This window comes from Haemaphysalis longicornis, unplaced genomic scaffold (assembly GCF_048455015.1).
Source record: "Haemaphysalis longicornis isolate Haplotype H1 unplaced genomic scaffold, Haemaphysalis longicornis Haplotype H1 scaffold_1, whole genome shotgun sequence".
Classification (NCBI taxonomy): domain Eukaryota; kingdom Metazoa; phylum Arthropoda; class Arachnida; order Ixodida; family Ixodidae; genus Haemaphysalis; species Haemaphysalis longicornis.
Window position 1 is genome coordinate 276,956,504 of NW_027526203.1, and position 17,841 is coordinate 276,974,344.

General features: G+C 49.2%; 1 pseudogene across 1 annotated transcript in view; it reads right to left on the reverse strand.

Annotated features, from left to right (window-relative positions):
* Positions 1–17,841, reverse strand: part of LOC144146562 (uncharacterized) — a 93,216-nt pseudogene that overhangs the window by 4,523 nt on the left and 70,852 nt on the right. Inside the window, exon 2 of the transcript XR_013317685.1 lies at positions 3,091–3,347. The product of XR_013317685.1 is annotated as an uncharacterized LOC144146562 (transcript). The remainder of the gene's footprint in view (positions 1–3,090; positions 3,348–17,841) is intronic.

The window sequence follows — 17,841 nt, forward strand, 5'->3', positions numbered from 1 at the left end:
ATGCTGAGGGGTGGGGCCAAATTTAGCCGGCTGCTCAAGAGAGAGAGAGAGAGAGAGAGAGAGAGAGAGAGAGAGAGAGAGAGAGAGAGAGAGAGAGAGAGAGAGAGAGAGAGAGAGAGAGAGAGAGAGAGAGAGAGAGAGAGAGAGAGAGGAGAGATGAGAGAGAGAGAGAGAGAGAGAGAGAGAGAGAGAGAGAGAGAGAGAGAGAGAGAGAGAGAGAGAGAGAGAGAGAGAGAGAGAGAGAGAGAGATGTTTTTTTTTTTTTTGAAGCTGACGACGTTAGCCGAGCTAAGGTGCCTGGCTTACTACACCAGATGACTGCGGTGACGATGATGATTATAACAATGAAGAAGAACACATATGATTAACTATCTACAAGGTCTTATCAAGACTTGTGTCTTTTAGGTATGCCAACAAGAGCTCTTGCGTTGGTAGCGGTGCGACGACCCTGAGCAGCTGTCGGGGAAACAGCGATCGGGCTGTGCCACAGACACCAATCAACTCCCCTGCAGTCAGAGAGTAACCGTTTACTCCTCATTTCAAATACCAGACCATCGGAGAACACCTCGAACGACCATTCGCCATCCATGCCCTCGAAGCGCTGAATATTAGCTGAGAGAGCGAGACTAACAGCAACGGTTTTATAGGCACCATGTACTCTAAGGAGGCCGCTGAGAGCGCGCCACTTTTCTTCTTAAATCTGCCTGCAGTGCACGCTCGGGCTTCAATAAACGAGTGGCAACTTCTTGGCCAGTTATCGCCCAGTACCTGACTCGCCGTGCACACGTTTTGCGAGGCCCACACTGAAGTGTCGCTTCATACGATAAGCTGAGAATAAAAATCCCTGTAAATGGTGCACCGGTGTCTCCCTTTCATGTTTATTATTTACAACCTATAGATGGATACAAAATCTGACACTGGCGATTTGTGGTTTCCGAAAAAATAGTGGTTTTGTTTATCACGCCGTTACCCTAGATGCCTTCTTTTTGTGTGGGTCCTTGCCTTGGCGCGTAATAAAAGTGGCTGTTAATAACTCTAGCAAGGCCGGGACGCTTGCGTAGATTGAAATTTATGAACAGATCTGCAGTGACGAGCAAGTGGACTCTCCTACAAAAAATTACGCCCCACACCACCATGATGTGTAGTAGAACGGCGCTGCTGCTCTGGCGGCAAACATCAGTGCAACGTGCCAACACACCGCTACACACGAAAACGATGACTCATTAGCGCGAGCACTGACAGGGGGAGAACGAATTTCACTGTGCAGGTGCGGCGCTTGCTAATCCCGTACCCTTTCGTTCGCATTAGCCGTAGCATAACTGCCGGCGAGACTATCGGCACGCCTCCTCTTTTCGACACTCCAGTTACCGCTGCGCCCGATCCCAGCCCCACGCGGCTGCTCGCTCGTGGCTGCCGGCGTCGTAGTTTCCGGTTGGGAGTGATGACGCCGTTTCCTTGGACGCCTGATCAGCCGGATCAGCAGGGCTGAGGAGCAAGTCCGCCCAGAAACCTAGCGGCCACGAAAAATCGCTCAAGGAGCCTAGTAACGCCATCGCGTTAACCAATACGCTGCTTTCGGATTCTGTTTCGCCCGGACAGCGAACTGTAGTGGCATCTTAACCATCTTGGTCTAAATTAAACACACTAAACTCCTTTAAAAAATCCACAAGATAACCCGGGACATTTGCTACTCACTGCAAGTATCAGTGGAGCGTCTGCTATTGCCCTGCCCACTGCATAGGGTCTTGTATGCCTCAAAACTTCAGCGCAGGAGGCCTAGATAATAATACAGTTGAACACGGATATATCGAACACGGATATATCGAATTATTGTCTATATCGAACAGTGCAAACATCCCCTTGAAAATCCCATGCAAAAGTATAGGGCTGTTGTGCGCGTGTATCGAACTCCTGATCACGGGCAAATTCGATATATCGAATTCCGCGCTGAAGGCTCCCCTGAAAGTTTGCGTCCTCTGGTGGGGTGGAGTTGATGATAATTTTGACTCATCGCAGGCGCTGCCTGGCTTGGTGAGACAGAGGCGGCGTCCGCGGCATTATGTCGCTTCGATGGCCTTCAACAGCTGTTTTCACGCTAGCACGAGGGGCAGCTCCATGATACGCGGATAGTGGTTGGGGCGAAAGGACATAAAGGAGCAAAAGAAATTGACCGGAGGCACTCTTTTTCTGTGACTGAGCTGTTTGGTGGCTCGTGCAGGGGAACCGATGCGGCGTTGTGTGTTTGTTTTGTACAATGCATTTATTTCGGAGCAACGAAGGCGGGACTTCGTCGGGTGCAGGAAAAGATGTTGGTTGAAAAGGCGTTCGAAATTCCTCGCAGTAGTTTTGAGGGCGATGCACCCATCAACGTTGACGTAAAGGCAAATGCAGCACAACCCGCCCCGGCTATTCCGGAGCGTGTCGAGTGCAAAGCGACTTCGTTGCACGCCTCCAGATGGGGGAGGTGTTCGGTTCGGATACTGAAGATAACGGCATGCAGTGCCTGACAACGTTCCCAACCGCCTACTGCAGCCGAGGTTACGTCAGCGTTATTCGCCTCTGTTGTGGCACAGTGTACAGCGTTGATTTTCTCATTTGTGTGTGTTTGTACTCTTGAAGACAATTTGGCGAACTCTACGATGCAGAAGAAAAAACAAGCGAAGCTCAGACATTTCAATGATAATTAAAGTGCGGTGGTCATCATGCTGCGGTTCGAATTTTCCGTGCTTTGACGGTCAAAGCGGTAAATTACCGTTTACCACGACTTCAGAAAACTCTCAGTGATGTGCGGAGTTGTCAGATAATCTTCAGATAGGCCTATTTTATATATCGAATTATCGATATATCAGATTCTTTCACGATCCCCTTGGAGTTCGATATATCCGTGTTCGACTGTATATATCAAAACGCACACTTTAATGCACGCAACGCACGCCCGGCCCACATCACGCGATAGGGAGAAGGAGCGAGTGCACGCCGGTGCATAGCGTGCCGGTGACTACGGTTCCCGATCGCCGCTGCGGATTTCGCCTGTGAATAGCCTATGAATACCGTGCGACCAGCAGAATACGAGGAAGCAGCAGCACTGACGTGGGATACGAGGCGTCTTCGACGCAGTACGCGCTTTCGCGGAGTCCTCGGGTGGCGCACATGGGCATGCCCTGGGCGTTAAGTGGCGGCCGCAGCTCGCCGGACGCTGGGTAGACGACTGGCCGGCTCGTGGTCGTCCGGTTGGTCGTCCGTCCTCCCGGGGGCCCTCGAGCGCTGCGCACGTTCTTGAAGCCGTGCAGCCGCGTCGGCGACGCCCGGACCGCACCGCAGCATGCCAGCGTCGCCAGCCACAGAACCTGCACCAACAGAATTATTAAAGACAACTCTTGTCAGTCGACCAATTTAGGGTACCAGTATTTTCCCCCGCGCGATCGTCGCTCTTAGATTCTCCCCCATGATTCTTCACCAGGTAATACCCTATACCATGACACCCAACTCCTCGCCGCGCTAGGCACTTTTGTAGCGTGAGCTACACTGGCCAAGGTTGAGCAGTTTCGCGTGGCTCCTGGAGAGCCGTGCTGTGCATGCGCGAGGAGCAGTGAGGTCACACGGCGCACAGAACGGGCCTCCTCGATTTACCAGTCCTGGACGATCCGCGGGCAGTGCGAGGACGGCGTTCGGACCGGAAATCCCATAGGTATACATGAAAAAATCGAGCGCCGGATCGCGTCTCCGGCAGTCCGCGGACGATCCGGGACTGATAATCGAGGAGGCCCAACGTTGCTAGCTGCTCGGCGTCTCTCACACACCCCACGCGCCCAGCGTCGTCGCCGACCTTCGTTCCGCACGTGGCGGCCCGGTCAACTTAACGATCATGCGAGGGGTGGCCGGGTGTGCAACCGATGGCTCGTGCGTCGCAGCAACACCGGCGTGCGCCTGTGGAACCAGCTAGCTCTGGGGCGATTGGTGACGCTGCGCCGGAGCCGCTTGATAAATATACAAGTGTCACATAATGCGTATACCGTGTGCGTGTCATTGAAGCAGCAGTAAGCATGATAATCAAGCTAATCCTAGACAACCGGGAAAGCTAAGAATAACCAGCCGAACCTCAGCTCACGCCGCGTACATCCTGGCATAGCCGAGCTAAGCCACTGCTAGTTTTGTTTCCTCGAGAGCGGTCTGGAACGAGTATACTGTGAACCGGGGTCTACAACCAGCTCGGTACCTTGAACTGGAGCATTAGGTATTCCATTGGAAGCTGCCTACATGCCCCTTAAAGAATATCCAAGAAATGTTTATTCCTCCATCCCCACTATTCCCATTCCCCCCTCCTCTTCCCTTCCGGCCTTCCCTTTCCCAACCAACCGTTTGCCTTTACCAACTGGAATTCCCTTTCCCAATAAAGGACATTGCTACTGCTACTGCTACTTGGAAGCAGTACGTGCCTCCAGCGCTGTGGAATAAACAGTGATTTTATATTAAAAAAAATTCTCAGGGCACTTAAGTAGGCTTACATGCTTTGAGGGTGAAAGCCTGGCCATACTTATTAGATACTTATTTACTGCCACGTCGTGTTTTTGCGTCTCTTTCTTCTTCGCCTTAGTTTCTTCGTATTTGGGCGCGAATTAACAGGCAGCGTGGTGACATTTCACAGCCTCCCCAGCATCTGCACGGGTGGGGTGCACCTGTGGGGGTGCCCTCATTCCGGGACCCCTTGAGACCGTCCGGCTTCTTGGGCACTCTTGACCAGCCAAAGCAAGCTGGTCTTCAGGGTCCGAGCTGGACAGCGCTCTCTCCCGGTGCCCAAAAAGCGGGGGGAGGGAGTCTTATCACAGCACCACATGACGTTATAGAGGGTGTCCGAAGGCCATAATGTGGCTTCTAGTGGGGTGGGAGAACAGTGTTTGCTTGGATACCTCGAAGGCTACCCATAAATTAGGCTCAGATAAAAAAATACCCCCCCCCCCCCCCTGCAACCAATGATGACCACCATCATTCAGTTATGTTGCCAGCCGGCCCTAACCGGGAAGTCTGCATACAATAGTCGCCTTTTCGATTTTACTCGCAAGTGCAATAACACCGATGCTAGAGTGAAAGCCATTCGGAGCGCAAAGCAAACATAGTCAAAGCGAAACGGTTAATTGCCGAGTAGTTAAATAAATTTGGCCCCTGGGCGGAGTGGAGTGAGTTGTTGCGAAGAAAAATAATTCAGTAAAATGCAGTGACACGGCCGTAAGGGGAAGCAATGCATTTTTATCACTTCGCAGACTAGAGTCTATAAAGTTGTAACTGAGAACACCGCCTACATGAGACGGGCGCTGTATACCAATTGTGTAAGGCGATTGTATAATTGTATAAGTATAATTGTATATAATTGTATAAGACTAATTGTATAAGTCGATTGCATAAGGTGCGAACGAATTTGAAGAACGCGAAGTGAGAGAAATATAATTAAGGGAAACACCTCAGGAAGAGTATTTAAACAGAACAATCCACACCCACTGAAGTGCCGCAGCCACAGAGTAAGGATGCGTTGGGGCAGGTTATAATTTTGTTATGAAAAAATGAAACAGCGTCAAGGTACGGAGACAAACAGAAACACGAAGTGAAATGATGTTGACGTTGCGCGAAGTGCCATGCCTTTTTTTTTCAGTTTTGTGGCTGTTTTACTTTTTACCAAGTTATGACCCAAGTTCCGCTAAATTGCATGTTTTCTTTAAAGGTTCTTCGCCGTATGCTGTTCTTTTATAACTTGAAAACCGAAAAAAAAAACGGTGAAATTCGAAACTCTCAAGATATTTCCCGTTGGTCGAATAACGCGACGGGCTGCCCTGTTACCCAGCCGCCCGTCACAACAGCAGTGTCATGACCCTTCGAGGCCGCTAAGCGTGCTCCGCCGTGCCTTGGGAAGTGTACGCCCATATGCGTCCTCAGCCAGTGAAGCACGATCCCAGCCGTCATTGCGGCAGCCGTCCGCTTCGTGGTAATCGAGCTTGCGCATCAGCGACGCTAAATTCCAACCACGGAGTAGTCGGCGGGCTTTGACGAGAAGCCGGCCTTCTGATCTCGCGCATCACTAATTTAGTTAATTTCAGCCTAATTTAGCCGGTTTGTGTCGGCCAGTCAGGGCCGCCGTTTACACCACTCGCCGAAACTGTCGGTCGGGAGGTAGTTTTTTGATTCCAGCTAATGAGGAGCGACCGGTGGGTTCGCACCGCCCGTGTTCTACGCAAAGCCTTGCTGACATCTATTCCTGGCCGACCTGACGGGCACGGCTTGACAATGAATAAGGATGCGGTCGCTTCCACAGTTCTCGGTCGGAAACTATGCAGCGCAATGAAATGAGTTTGCGGCAAACAGTCCCGGTTTCTCGAGCGGTATTGATCGTACATTGTCGACGTCTCAATTCCAACTCACCGCACTTCTCTTCAAAGCTCTCCCGCTTTCCCAGAGTCAAGGGCGATGGCCAGTGGCCGGCACAAGACATCCTGCTCCATTGTCTAAGGAGCGCAGGACCAAATTACCTGTAATAGGTACGGAAGTAACCTTATTAAAAGGCGCCGTTCTATTTGTTTTTTACAGAGGAGCTGACTATCGGTAGTTCCTGAAAATTTGGCGTCCGCGGACAAAGTCGCACGATAAGGAATCTTTAATCTTTATCGAGCCCCCCCTCCTTCGTATCATAGCTTCAATTTTGTGTGCTTCGCTAGGTTTAGGAAGGGGGTGGCGTATGCTATGCGACTGCTAACGAAGGTTTGTACGAGACGTATTAGGTTGTTTTCTTTCACTCCTCGGTGTTTGGTAGCTATGCGAGAAATGAGTCGTGTAGTCTGGTAAACCCCTTTTTCTAGGGCACGGAGAGTAACTGCATTGTATCCATTTGCTGTATACGGAGACCTAGAATCTTGATGCAGTCAACTATTGGGATGGGTTGGCCGTTAGAGGTAGTGATGTGGATGAGGGGGAGTGGGGAGGGTGGTTGTTTGCCTTATCTTTTAGGTCTGTATAGAAGAAGCTCGGATTTTGTCGGGGAGCAGGATAGACCGCGAGAGGCAGCATACGCCTCCGCTACTTGCGTTGCGGTTTGGAGGGTATCTTGGATATTACCATCAGATCCTCTAGTAACCCACAACGTGATGTCGTCGGCGTAGATGCTGTTATGTAGGTCGGAGATGGCGTCGAAGAGCGGAGGTAGGCCTCGTAGGGCCATATTAAAAAGAAAGAGGGAAAGAACTGACCCTGGGGGGTACCTTTTCTACCGAGGGGGATTGGAGGTGTAGTCAATTGTCCGAGGGTTAGTGTGGCTGCTGGACCTGTGAAGAAATTACAAATGCAGTTGTATGCTTGCGCACCCACTCCAGCCGCGGCTACTCCTTCCAGGATAGCCGAGTGGGTGAGTCGAACGCTCGCGTTAAATCGAAGTCCAAGATCACCTTGGTGTTATGTGTGGAACTGAATCGAGCATCTAGAATGTGGTGTTTTAGTTGTAGCATGACGTCCGGAGTAGAGAGCTGAATTCGGAACGCCAGCATGGAGTTAGGGAGCAGGTGGTGCTTTTCGATGTGGCTGTTGAGCCGGGTGAGAACGATGCGCTCTAAGAGCTTGCCCAGCGAGGTCTGATGTTAATGATATGAGTCGGAGGTGGTCGTCGTGTGGCATGTTCCCCGGTTTGGAGATGAGAACGGTCTTGACTGGCTTCCATTGAGGCGGGAGGTCCCCCTTCTCCCAGCATTCATTGAAAAGTGTAGTCAGGTCTGCGATGGTGGGGTCGTCAAGGTTTCGAAGTAGCTTGTTAGTTATTTTGTCGGGGCCCGGGACGATTTTTTTTTAGGTGTTGGATGGCGGCGCTTACCTCCGCCTCCGTTATGGGTGCGTCAATCTCTGGATTGGGATCCCACAGTAACTTGTCTGAGTTTGGTTTGGGCAAGCAGGAGCGTATTTATTCTTAATGTAATTGAGTAGTTCGGTGTCAGTACCAGTGAATTGATGTATGATGTGGGATACGAGTTGGCGTTGTGTGGTGCGTGTGGAAGATGGGTCAATTGGGTGTTTGAGGATGTCCCACGTCCGCAAAATATTGAAGTGCAAGTTGAAAGCCTCGCATGCGGAATGTCAGTTTTGAGAGAGAAGCTATTCTCCTTCGAAGGGTTCGATTTTGCCGCTATTTAGAGAGGCGTGTATGGACACTATAGCCTTTGCTTGCCACATGTGGGCGAGCTTGGAGTCAGGTTCTGGGGAATCTGCAGGGATGTTTACTGTTTGTGTAGAGTTGCGTAAACGTTCGTGTAGAGCCTCTTCCCACATTGCGAGGTTGGCGATGGTAACGGGGGCAGTGGATATTTGATGTCTGGTTTTATGTGCCCTGAATGTGTCCCAGTCTATTATCCGGGCCTGCTTCTTTTTATTGGGTCGTATTGATGGTAGGCCCATTTCAATAGGCCCATTTCCTGCCTAGATCGGGTTGCGTGTTAGACCGGATGGGAGAGGGATGAGTGTTTTTTGTGTAGGTGAGGTCGGAAAAGTTGTACTTGCAGACGCTGTTTCCTAAGCGAGTTGGGTATGCGGGGTCCGTGAGTAAAGTAAACCTTCTTATTGGCAGTCTAACCACAGACGGCGCCCTTTGACATTTTCTCTTGGGTAACCCCAGACGGGGCGGCGGGCATTGGAGTCGCCTACTACTCTGAGGGGATGTCTACCTGCCAGAGTGATCGCTTGTTTAAAGAGTAGGTGGAAAAAGGGGTTGTAGTCGGGGGCTGCTATAGGTATATGTTTAATATAAATACACTCGGTTGTCGTTTACTGGATCGAAGAATGAGCTCGATGAAAACATGGTGGATGTGTGTGGGAAGGTGGAGCTCGTGTTGTATTACTGGGAGGTGACGATGGATGAGGACGGTCGTTTCATGAGGTCGGGGGTCACTGTTCGGAAAGGATTTGTACCGGGATAATTTTGCTACGCGGCCCGTCTCCTCCAGGCAAATGGCATCTGGGGTGGGCCTAAGGTTTTAGAGTCGATGTGGTGCTGGAGATTGCCACGTTTGCGGCGATATCCCCAGCTATTCCATTGCCAGATAATAATGTTCTGTATCTCCATTATTACGAGTGGCGGAGGTTTTGGGTCGGTCGGTCGTGGGGTTTGGATGATTTTTTTGATAATGCGGATGGTCGTGAACAGTTGGCTTCAAATACAGACATACGAGCGTTGAAGTCTTATCTGAGAGCGGAGTGTCGGTACCAGTTGGGGAAAGGGTTCTAATTGTTCAGCTACGGTTGCGGCTAGATTGGCACGGAGTTCTTGCATTTGTGATTCAACCTACTCTTTAGTGACGTGTTCTGGTGTGGTCTTGGAAGTAAGGGGCGGCGGCGCTGGCAGGGTGAGATTTGGTATCGATGGCATTGTCGCGCGGGGTGTAGGTTGTCAAGGAGGAGGAGGAGGAGGAGGAGGAGGAGGAGGAGGAGGAGGAGGAGGAAAAGAAGAAAGGGTATTTGTCGAGGGCCTGAGGGATTTGAGTTCTGATTTCGGTATCCATCGCGTCGTCCCGCGGGGTGGAGGTTGAAGGAGGAGTAAGGCTGTTGATGGATGCCTTGAGGGATTTGAGTTCAGTTTTTAGGGTTTCGTTTTCACCTAGGACCATATCTAGTAATTGCTTGTGCTATGCTATTTCGTTAGCTTGATGAGAGCGGGAGGCCACAACTGACGAGCTTAATATGAAGTGACGGCCCGAAGTGCGTTGGCGGTTTTTTCCCGTGAGTCTTCAGCACTATGCTCGTGCGTTCAAGTGTTCGGCGGGAGACGTGCTGTGGACGGGGCTTCGTGTTGAGTGGCTTGGGGCGTTTTCAGAGGGGTGGCAAGTGTTTGGAGGGATGACAAGATCGGAGACTCCTGGAGCCTGCTGCTGGGATGCGTGAGTGGAAACGACACCAACTTGTCATTGTTTTCATGCGGTGCGCGGATGTAAACGGTGTACTGGCGGCTGGAAACGTTGCTTACACAGTTTATCACCCATTACGTGGCGGCCTCCACACACCACGCACGTGGGTTCGCATGAGTGTTGTTCACTTGGAAAGGCTTGGACACCGCACTGTTGCCAGCGAGAAGGGTCAGGATTTGGACAGACATCGGCGCGGTGTCCGAGAGCCCCACACGATATGCAGGCTTCCGTCTTTATTCGATTGATTTGGCAGTGGTATTCTGCTCCTCGGTAGTAGAGGTAGTGCAGTAGCAGTCCCAGAGATTGGTTTTAAGGGGGGGGGGGGATTTTTCGGGGGGGGGGGGGGGGGGGGGGGGCGAATAAAGAACTGTTCCCTTCTTGCGCCAATTCTGCGGAGGAGGTGATAACCATGCAGGCGTGTGCGCGTATGCCGTGTGAACGCACAAATCACTTAGCGCCAGAGTGGTTTTTGGCGCCCCGGTGTCGGCACCCTTCGCCAGACAGTTTCGGGCCCTTTTCCACCTACCTCCCCCACCCCCTCAAAGCCCCATCGCATCGCATCGCGCCCCTTAGGCGGTGCAACGGCCGGCTAGAGCCCGCTTTTCTGACGGTCGCAACACGTTTGCGGCCTCGCACAAGTGGGATTTAACCTCGCGCAAGTGGAATGCTTAAAAAACTAAATATAAGAAGCTGAGGACCTCTTTGGGGGGGGGGGGGGGGGGGGGGGGGGGAGAGATCGCCCCCTTCGCCCCCCCTTTGGGACCGCCACTGAGGTAGTGTGGCACGCGAAAGCCTTCAGATACAATGAGGACGGTGTTGGTGCGACCCATGCGGCGCACCTGTAGCGCTGTTGGGTTGCCCGAGTGCATGATGCTTGCTGTGATGTCTTCGGGGGAATCGTAGTCAAGAATTCCGTGAATGAATCCTTTGGATGAACCTTCGGGGCTGGCCGCATAAGAGGTGGTCGGGTATTCTCGGTCACGGACGGAGAGAGTAGCAATAGCATTGTATTGCTCTGTTCACATTGATCTGCTCACATTGCATTGCGTGCTCACATTATTTTCAACATTACTTTATTTTTATTATTTTCTGGATTTGTGCGTATTATGTCTTCTCTGGTTTCGTTAGTTTCGAGAGCAGCAGCTCGAAGGATGGCGTTCCGGAGTTCGGCCATGCTGGCCTTTGCAACATCAAGGCCATTACGAGGGCGGATGAATATCTTGAGGTATTCTCTCGGTAACTGAGGTGGTCGGATTGGCTTGCGAGGCTCTCCCGGGGGCTTATCTTGCTTGATTGCTGAGGAGCTGGTTTGAGCGTTCTGATGTTGCTTTAGAGTGCGAGCGCCACGTTGGCGGTAGCATTCTAGCCATCCCCACTCGGGGGTGACCATGTTAGAAGAAATGTCCTCACCTTGAACCACGACGGGTTCCATATTTCCAACGTTGAGGCCTGGGCCTTAGGCGTCGCTGTTGGAACTAGTGCCGCGTGGCAGGATTGTAGCGAGGGGGCCGCTGCGCCGACGTTACCGTCAGCGGCGGCGGGGTGTTGTTCGACGTTAGGGTTAGCCTAGCTGCTGAACAGTGCCAATTTCCGACGTGCTAGAGTCCAAGGAAATGGTCCAAGAGCTCTAAAAGGCGGTCAGATGGGCAGCGAAGTACATCAGCGACGCACCACTAAAGAAATGAATGAGGTTGACGCCGAAATATTCCACTACGAAAGAGCTATTTGCGGAGCCCCTGCGAAGCGCATCTACTGTGTTCGGCCCCCTAGCGGAGAATCCCCCCCCCCCCCCCCCCCCCCCAAAAAAAAAAAAGAATAGAATCCTGCATCCTCCACTGCACCCTTTAGCGTCAGGTTGCAAGAGAACGCAGTGAAACGAAGTGGGAAAGCGACGAGGTTTGGTTTGTGACACGCATGCGTTTACATGTATACGTTTGTTCAGCTTGCGCAGTAATATGGGCTGTAGTTACTAATCAAGCTGTTCTGCAAGGACCGATCTCTGCTCATTGAGAATACCACTCTTCAAAACATCATTTCTTGGTTCAAAACATCATTTCTTCAAAACGAATCGATACAGCCAGGCTTCTTGCCATCAGTGTTCATAAACAGTTTAAATTCAGCACGCACATAGAAACATTAACGAAAAAGATATTGTCCTCTACATACGCCACTATATTCTGCTTTATTTTTAGCAGCTTTACTATGCAATTTTTTTACATTCACATTAACTGGTACGTGGCACCTTGTAACTTTGCGTACGCAGCACAATTTTACACCACACAGGCACCTGGGATCCACGGGCGTCTCAACAAATTACGATTCAAATAATGCTGGCAAATAAAACGAATTAATTATTTTCCACACAAGTAATCGAGAAATTATCATTAATAGCTTTGCTTTAACGTACTTCACACTGATACCACAGGTTTTCAGAACAAAACAATTTGTTACAAAAAAAAAAAAAAAAAAAACCATGGGAAGCAGACTGCTCTCTGCAGGCATAACCTTGTGAAATTAATTCTCCCAACCATCAAATCACCATTGTATTCAGCGGTCATCTTATAAAAGCCTAAAATCGTTCATATTATCTAGTTAATGCCATTGATAGAACCCATTATGCACTGTTTAGACTCGCGGATTAATCCGTCTTTTGAAAGCGTTTTTTGCATTAAATTGTATTTATATCCTGTCGCCGCTGCCGATTATCTAACAGGCTACACGTTGATTTAGTCATTCCTTAATGCGGCTTTTTTAATATGTTGTGCCACTAACGATTACGTTAAACTGATAGATTTTACTTGCGGGAGCAACGTTTGCAACATATTGTAGAAGGTCCCTCGACAGCGTTTTATTCAACGGCCGGCTGTACTAGTACAAATCATGCATGTACAGTCATGAACAAATGAAACACGATCACGAAAATTTGAACCAGAACACACAAATAGTGCGATTTCTTTCCGTGCAGGTCAAACTGACGCGTGACTTAATTACAGTAACAAAGTTGGGAAATGTGGCTATCCAAAATACCAATAGCGCGCCATTATTGGACTTCCTCGTACAGAATTTTTCAATTTGCGTGGTCTGGTTCATAGTTTTGTCTTCGCAGTTAATTTGTCCACGACTGTACTTATGAACTGACCTGTAATGTTCTCGGCTACTGCGCTCGCCACCTATACCACAAAATGACCTCGGACACTGTTCGTGATCCTCCACAACCTCCCAAGTTGGTTCAGTGAAAATGACCTATTTTGTTTTGTGTTAGTCGTCCATTTGTGTAGAAGGGACGTTTATCCCATGACCAATAGACATGCACATGTAAATGCTCTATGCACATCCACGAAATGATCAGCCAAATACCCACAAAATAAGATTTGAGCGATATATTTTTAAAGAAACAATGTGAAAACAGTCCTCTCCGGCGGCAAAGTTATTCACCACAATGCACACCTACATTTCTTTTTGCAAAACTAAAAGTGTCTGATAGTCCCTTCCAAAATGGAAACCGCAAGTCATACAAGTACTGCTAATACAGTGCTACGATTCAGCGCGCCGCTACTCTGTGCGCGCATGCTAAAAGTTTGGTACAGTGCGGTGTTTTTTGTGTGTTGCGGCAAAGCCCGTCCTCGCCAAACAAATGACAAGCCGGAGCGTGCCTGCCACGCGGATTTTCGCTGGCGATGATCCACGCCCGCGTCAGTTGCAAAATCCGAAACCAGCTGGTTCTGGCGGCGTCGTGTGCACGCTTGATTCTGCGAACAGACTCCACCTGCTGAGATCTCTCCCCCCCTCTCAGATCCAACGTGCACCGGCTATCACGAGACCGGGGGGAGGATGTTCTTTTGTGTTTATACTTTTTTTCGTGTCGTGCGGAAAGCGATGTAAAGGCTGTTTGTCCGTTGGCACTTCTCTGTACAAATTCTGCCCTTTTTCTGCCCTTTCGGCGACTTGAGTGAGCCGGCATCAGGGGCTGGACTGGGAGCGTCGCTCTGTCCGTCGACTGCCATGCTGTTCCTGCATCGTCGATGTTCATCTCTCGTCATGCAGCAAAGCAGTTAAGTTTTGGTGTGAGCTCTTTGTCGTCAACACTAAGGCAACTCCCCTGCTCGCCGCTCATCGACCTCGCTACCACTACATGACTGAGGCGACGAAGATCGGTACGGGAACGCCTTCGTCAACGTTACATTAGCTGATGAACTGGAAATAATTTAGTAGTGTCAATATTTATGCTTTTTTTCCCCACTGTATATTTCTTTTTGCAAAGTTACAGTTTCCGACAGGATGGCGCATATAATAAGAAATGCTAATTATCTGTCTTTCAAGCCCTTCAGCGTCTAATGACCCTCTAATATTAAAGTTAACGGTCAGAACAAAAGAGTACTTTTGCTAAACGTTTGTGTAGGCCGGCACGCTAAATTCGAAATTGTGTAGCTTCTAAACATAATCAAAAATACATAAATATCAACATGATCGGAAAAGCTCCCTGGTGGTAAGCACCCCAGAGGCGGTGGCGGCGACTTTCTTCACAACAAAAAATGAAGGAAGCTCACAGTAATGCGTAAGACTTGAAGGTAGCGATGCTGTACGCAACAGTAGTGTTTTCCCTCTTTTTCGCCTCACGGCGTTGTTTAAGCCTCGCCGCTGTACAAGGGCCCACAGCTGGATGTTCGTCTTCCTCTATCGCACATTGTTCTGCGCCGCACGTGGCCTCGTCTCCTTTCCCTCCTCGCCTATCTCTCCCCTGCCGCCTATCTCCGTTATCGGGCCGCTGCTCGCGCCAGGCGCTTGAGGAAGGGGTTTGATTTGACCTCTAGCGCTCAAGGGCAAAACTGGTCGCCCCGCGAAGACTGCCCGAGGCAGCGTAGTGTAGCATGCCCTACAAAAGGTTCGTGGATCTGCTTCCTCCCATTGCAACTGAAAGACCAATGGCGGCATCGTGGGGCAGAAATTTGGCAGATAAAAAGGCTGGAGTTATTAGATTCAGAAATGTGATCTGCGCTGTAACATCGCGCAGTGCAAATCGCCATGTTGGCATTTCGCGGTGTCACAACGCATAGCACCATTTTCGAGTGAAATGTTGTGCTCGGTGCCGTCATTGACATATTTTTATCGCTTTGATCGCTGTGATTAGTCTTCTTTATGCATTGTGAGTAATCCGACTCAAGGAAATTTTATTTTGAATGAGTGTATACATTCTAGGATATAAGGGCAAGGTGCATGCATGCATACATACATACATACATGCATACATATATATGCACACATACCCCTTTTTGCGACGCGTCAACATACCCACGCACTATTCGCACATGGCCACTGATGGCAATGCACCAGTGGCGATGACAGTTGCAGCCAGGTGCTCATAACCGCCTCGCATAGACGTACTCATAGTATAAAATAAACCATAAGGCTGCATTCTACACCACACATAAGAAGTCTTAAGTGTATATCTGATTTTTTTTTTCGTTTCGTGCTTTACTCCCGTTTGGTTCTGACGATGTGCACCCCTGGACAAACTACACTCAGTTATTTTCAGCAGAGTTTACTCTTATCCTAACATGGAGTGATGACGTGAGGTTTACGCGGCTCGGTGAAGTGCCCCGCGGAATAGATGGAGTAGCTAGCTTTAGGTGTGCTTTTAGTAAGTGACCTCAGTGACGATGCAGCCTTACCTACCTGACATACAAAATCTTCCACAATATTGAGCAAATGCTATAAATGACCAATAAACAGACTGTAGAAGCCTCTGAGTATATAAACTAGCTTTTTTCCTAGGCTGTGCTACCTGGGCATATATTCTGCTTGCATCATCAAACGGTGAAAAGTGGCGACATGAGGGCTGTCAACATTTAGTTGAGTTTTCCTTAGGCCGCAAAGAACCGAGATTAGGAAAATTTCAAGTATGAGTGGGGGCTAGCGATAAGATAAACGCAGATTCCGAAACGAATTGGTTATAGTAACAAGCGGTCGTGACAAGTGGAGATTACCCTATTTACATGCATTTTTAGTGCACGTCGTTTTACAAGCAGCTAGCTCTGAGCCATGATGAACTAGAATATTATGCGATCGGCCCGCTGATACCCACGGCCATCAGCTATGTCGACAAGCGGTGGGTGGTACAATGCTCCACGGCCATCAGCTATGTCGACAAGCGGTGGGTGGTACAATGCTGCTGCTCGAAGACAAATTTGAACGCGAACAGTAAGTACAAGGAGTTCTCCAGAGGGGTGGCGCTAGTCCTTCCTGTATACACCAGGTATCAGTATGCGAACATTCTTGTTCCCTTCAAATAAAGAGCGTGGCACGAAGAGTTCACTGATACCCACGCGAAATAGCGGTCTCCCATGTGGAAATCAGAGCAAAGCAAAGCCGCAAGGAATTCTTCAGCCGCACTAAAGCGCGTGGACGACCGGAGTGTGCAGCGGACAGCTCACGGGCCGATTTACATTTATATCGAGAAAGTGCGGCCACAAGGTGGCCTTCTTGGAGACGCTTTTTTCTTTAAAATACATCGCCCCTTCGCGTCCTCGCGTCACCACAACAAGTGCGCCCCTCGGATCCACGAAGCCTCCAAGAAACGGCTATAGAGAACCAGAAAAGAGGCCGCACGTGCCAGGCGAGTTCTCGAGGCCGATTACTTCCCGCTGAGTTGTGCCCGCTGATGGCATCGTCTCGTTTTATCTTATTTTTCACAAGCTGCGTGGGCAGCCCTGGAAGAAGAGAAAATTGGCGCCCTTCTTAAACGTGCGGCATGCCAAAAGTAGCTATTGGCAGACGGTTTGGTATTGGAACACGAGATACGGCGCAAAGAGTGGACCGTGCTCCTATCACCGATGCAGTTCTCTCCGGGTGGCGCACGCTGGGGCCCCCTGCTGATGGATGCAGAATCTGAACAAATGACCCGCACCATTTGGAGCACCGTAGGCAAAGTGACCTTCTTTAGGTCGCTTTACCCTAGGTAATCCTTCGTTTATACGCTTGCAAACACACCAACGGCCCCGGTCGTCTCACTCATTCACTGCTTCAACGTTTTTCAAAAACGCGAATATTGTAGCGCAACGTCCGACCTGATCGTGTATGGTTGTGGCAAATAAGCATCGCAGCTGTCGATGTGAAGCCGTCGTAGCTAGAATTTCAAGTTCGCAAAGTATAAATCAAATTTGGCTCTTACCGTATATGCCAAGCAGGCTTTCCTGAGCACAGTGCCACTATAAATTCATTATTGGACTGCAGAAACAAATTTTTGTTAACGTTATAATATACAAAGTTTCGGCTTCTCCACAAAATTTGAACAATTTTAATGCAGTAACGATCCTGAAACCTAAAGAAAGAAAAGCAGAAAGAAAGGAAGGAAGACAGAAAAAAAGAAAGAAAGAAAGAAAAAAGGAAATAAATAAATAAATAAATAAATAAATAAATAAATAAATAAATAAATAAATAAATAAATAAATAAATAAATAAACAAACGAACGAACAAACAAATAAACAAACAGAAAACAAATGTCGTTCTACATACCACTAATCTCGGGCGCCTTCCTTTAGACAGTATTCGCGAGTTGATTATAGGCAGTTTCTGGCGTGATTCGGTTAAGGCATAGTGTTATCCTTATTACGGCCGTGCTTATAACGATTGTTTTTTACTGCGCAGCGGATATTGCCCGAACAATGACTTTGTTCCAATATTCCCGAAAAAAAAAAACACGGAAAATCTACATTTGCATGCACCTTGTGGAGTCAGAAAAAGAAAAAGAGAGGCCGCAGTTAACAGATATTAAGTTTCCACAAGCACAACGAACGCAGTAAATACCGCTTTCAACTTCTTTAACGGCTCAAATGGACGACAGTTACATCCATAGGTAACCTCGACTACACTCTAGGAAAATCCCGTGATTCAGCTTCCATACAATGCACTCGATTGTCT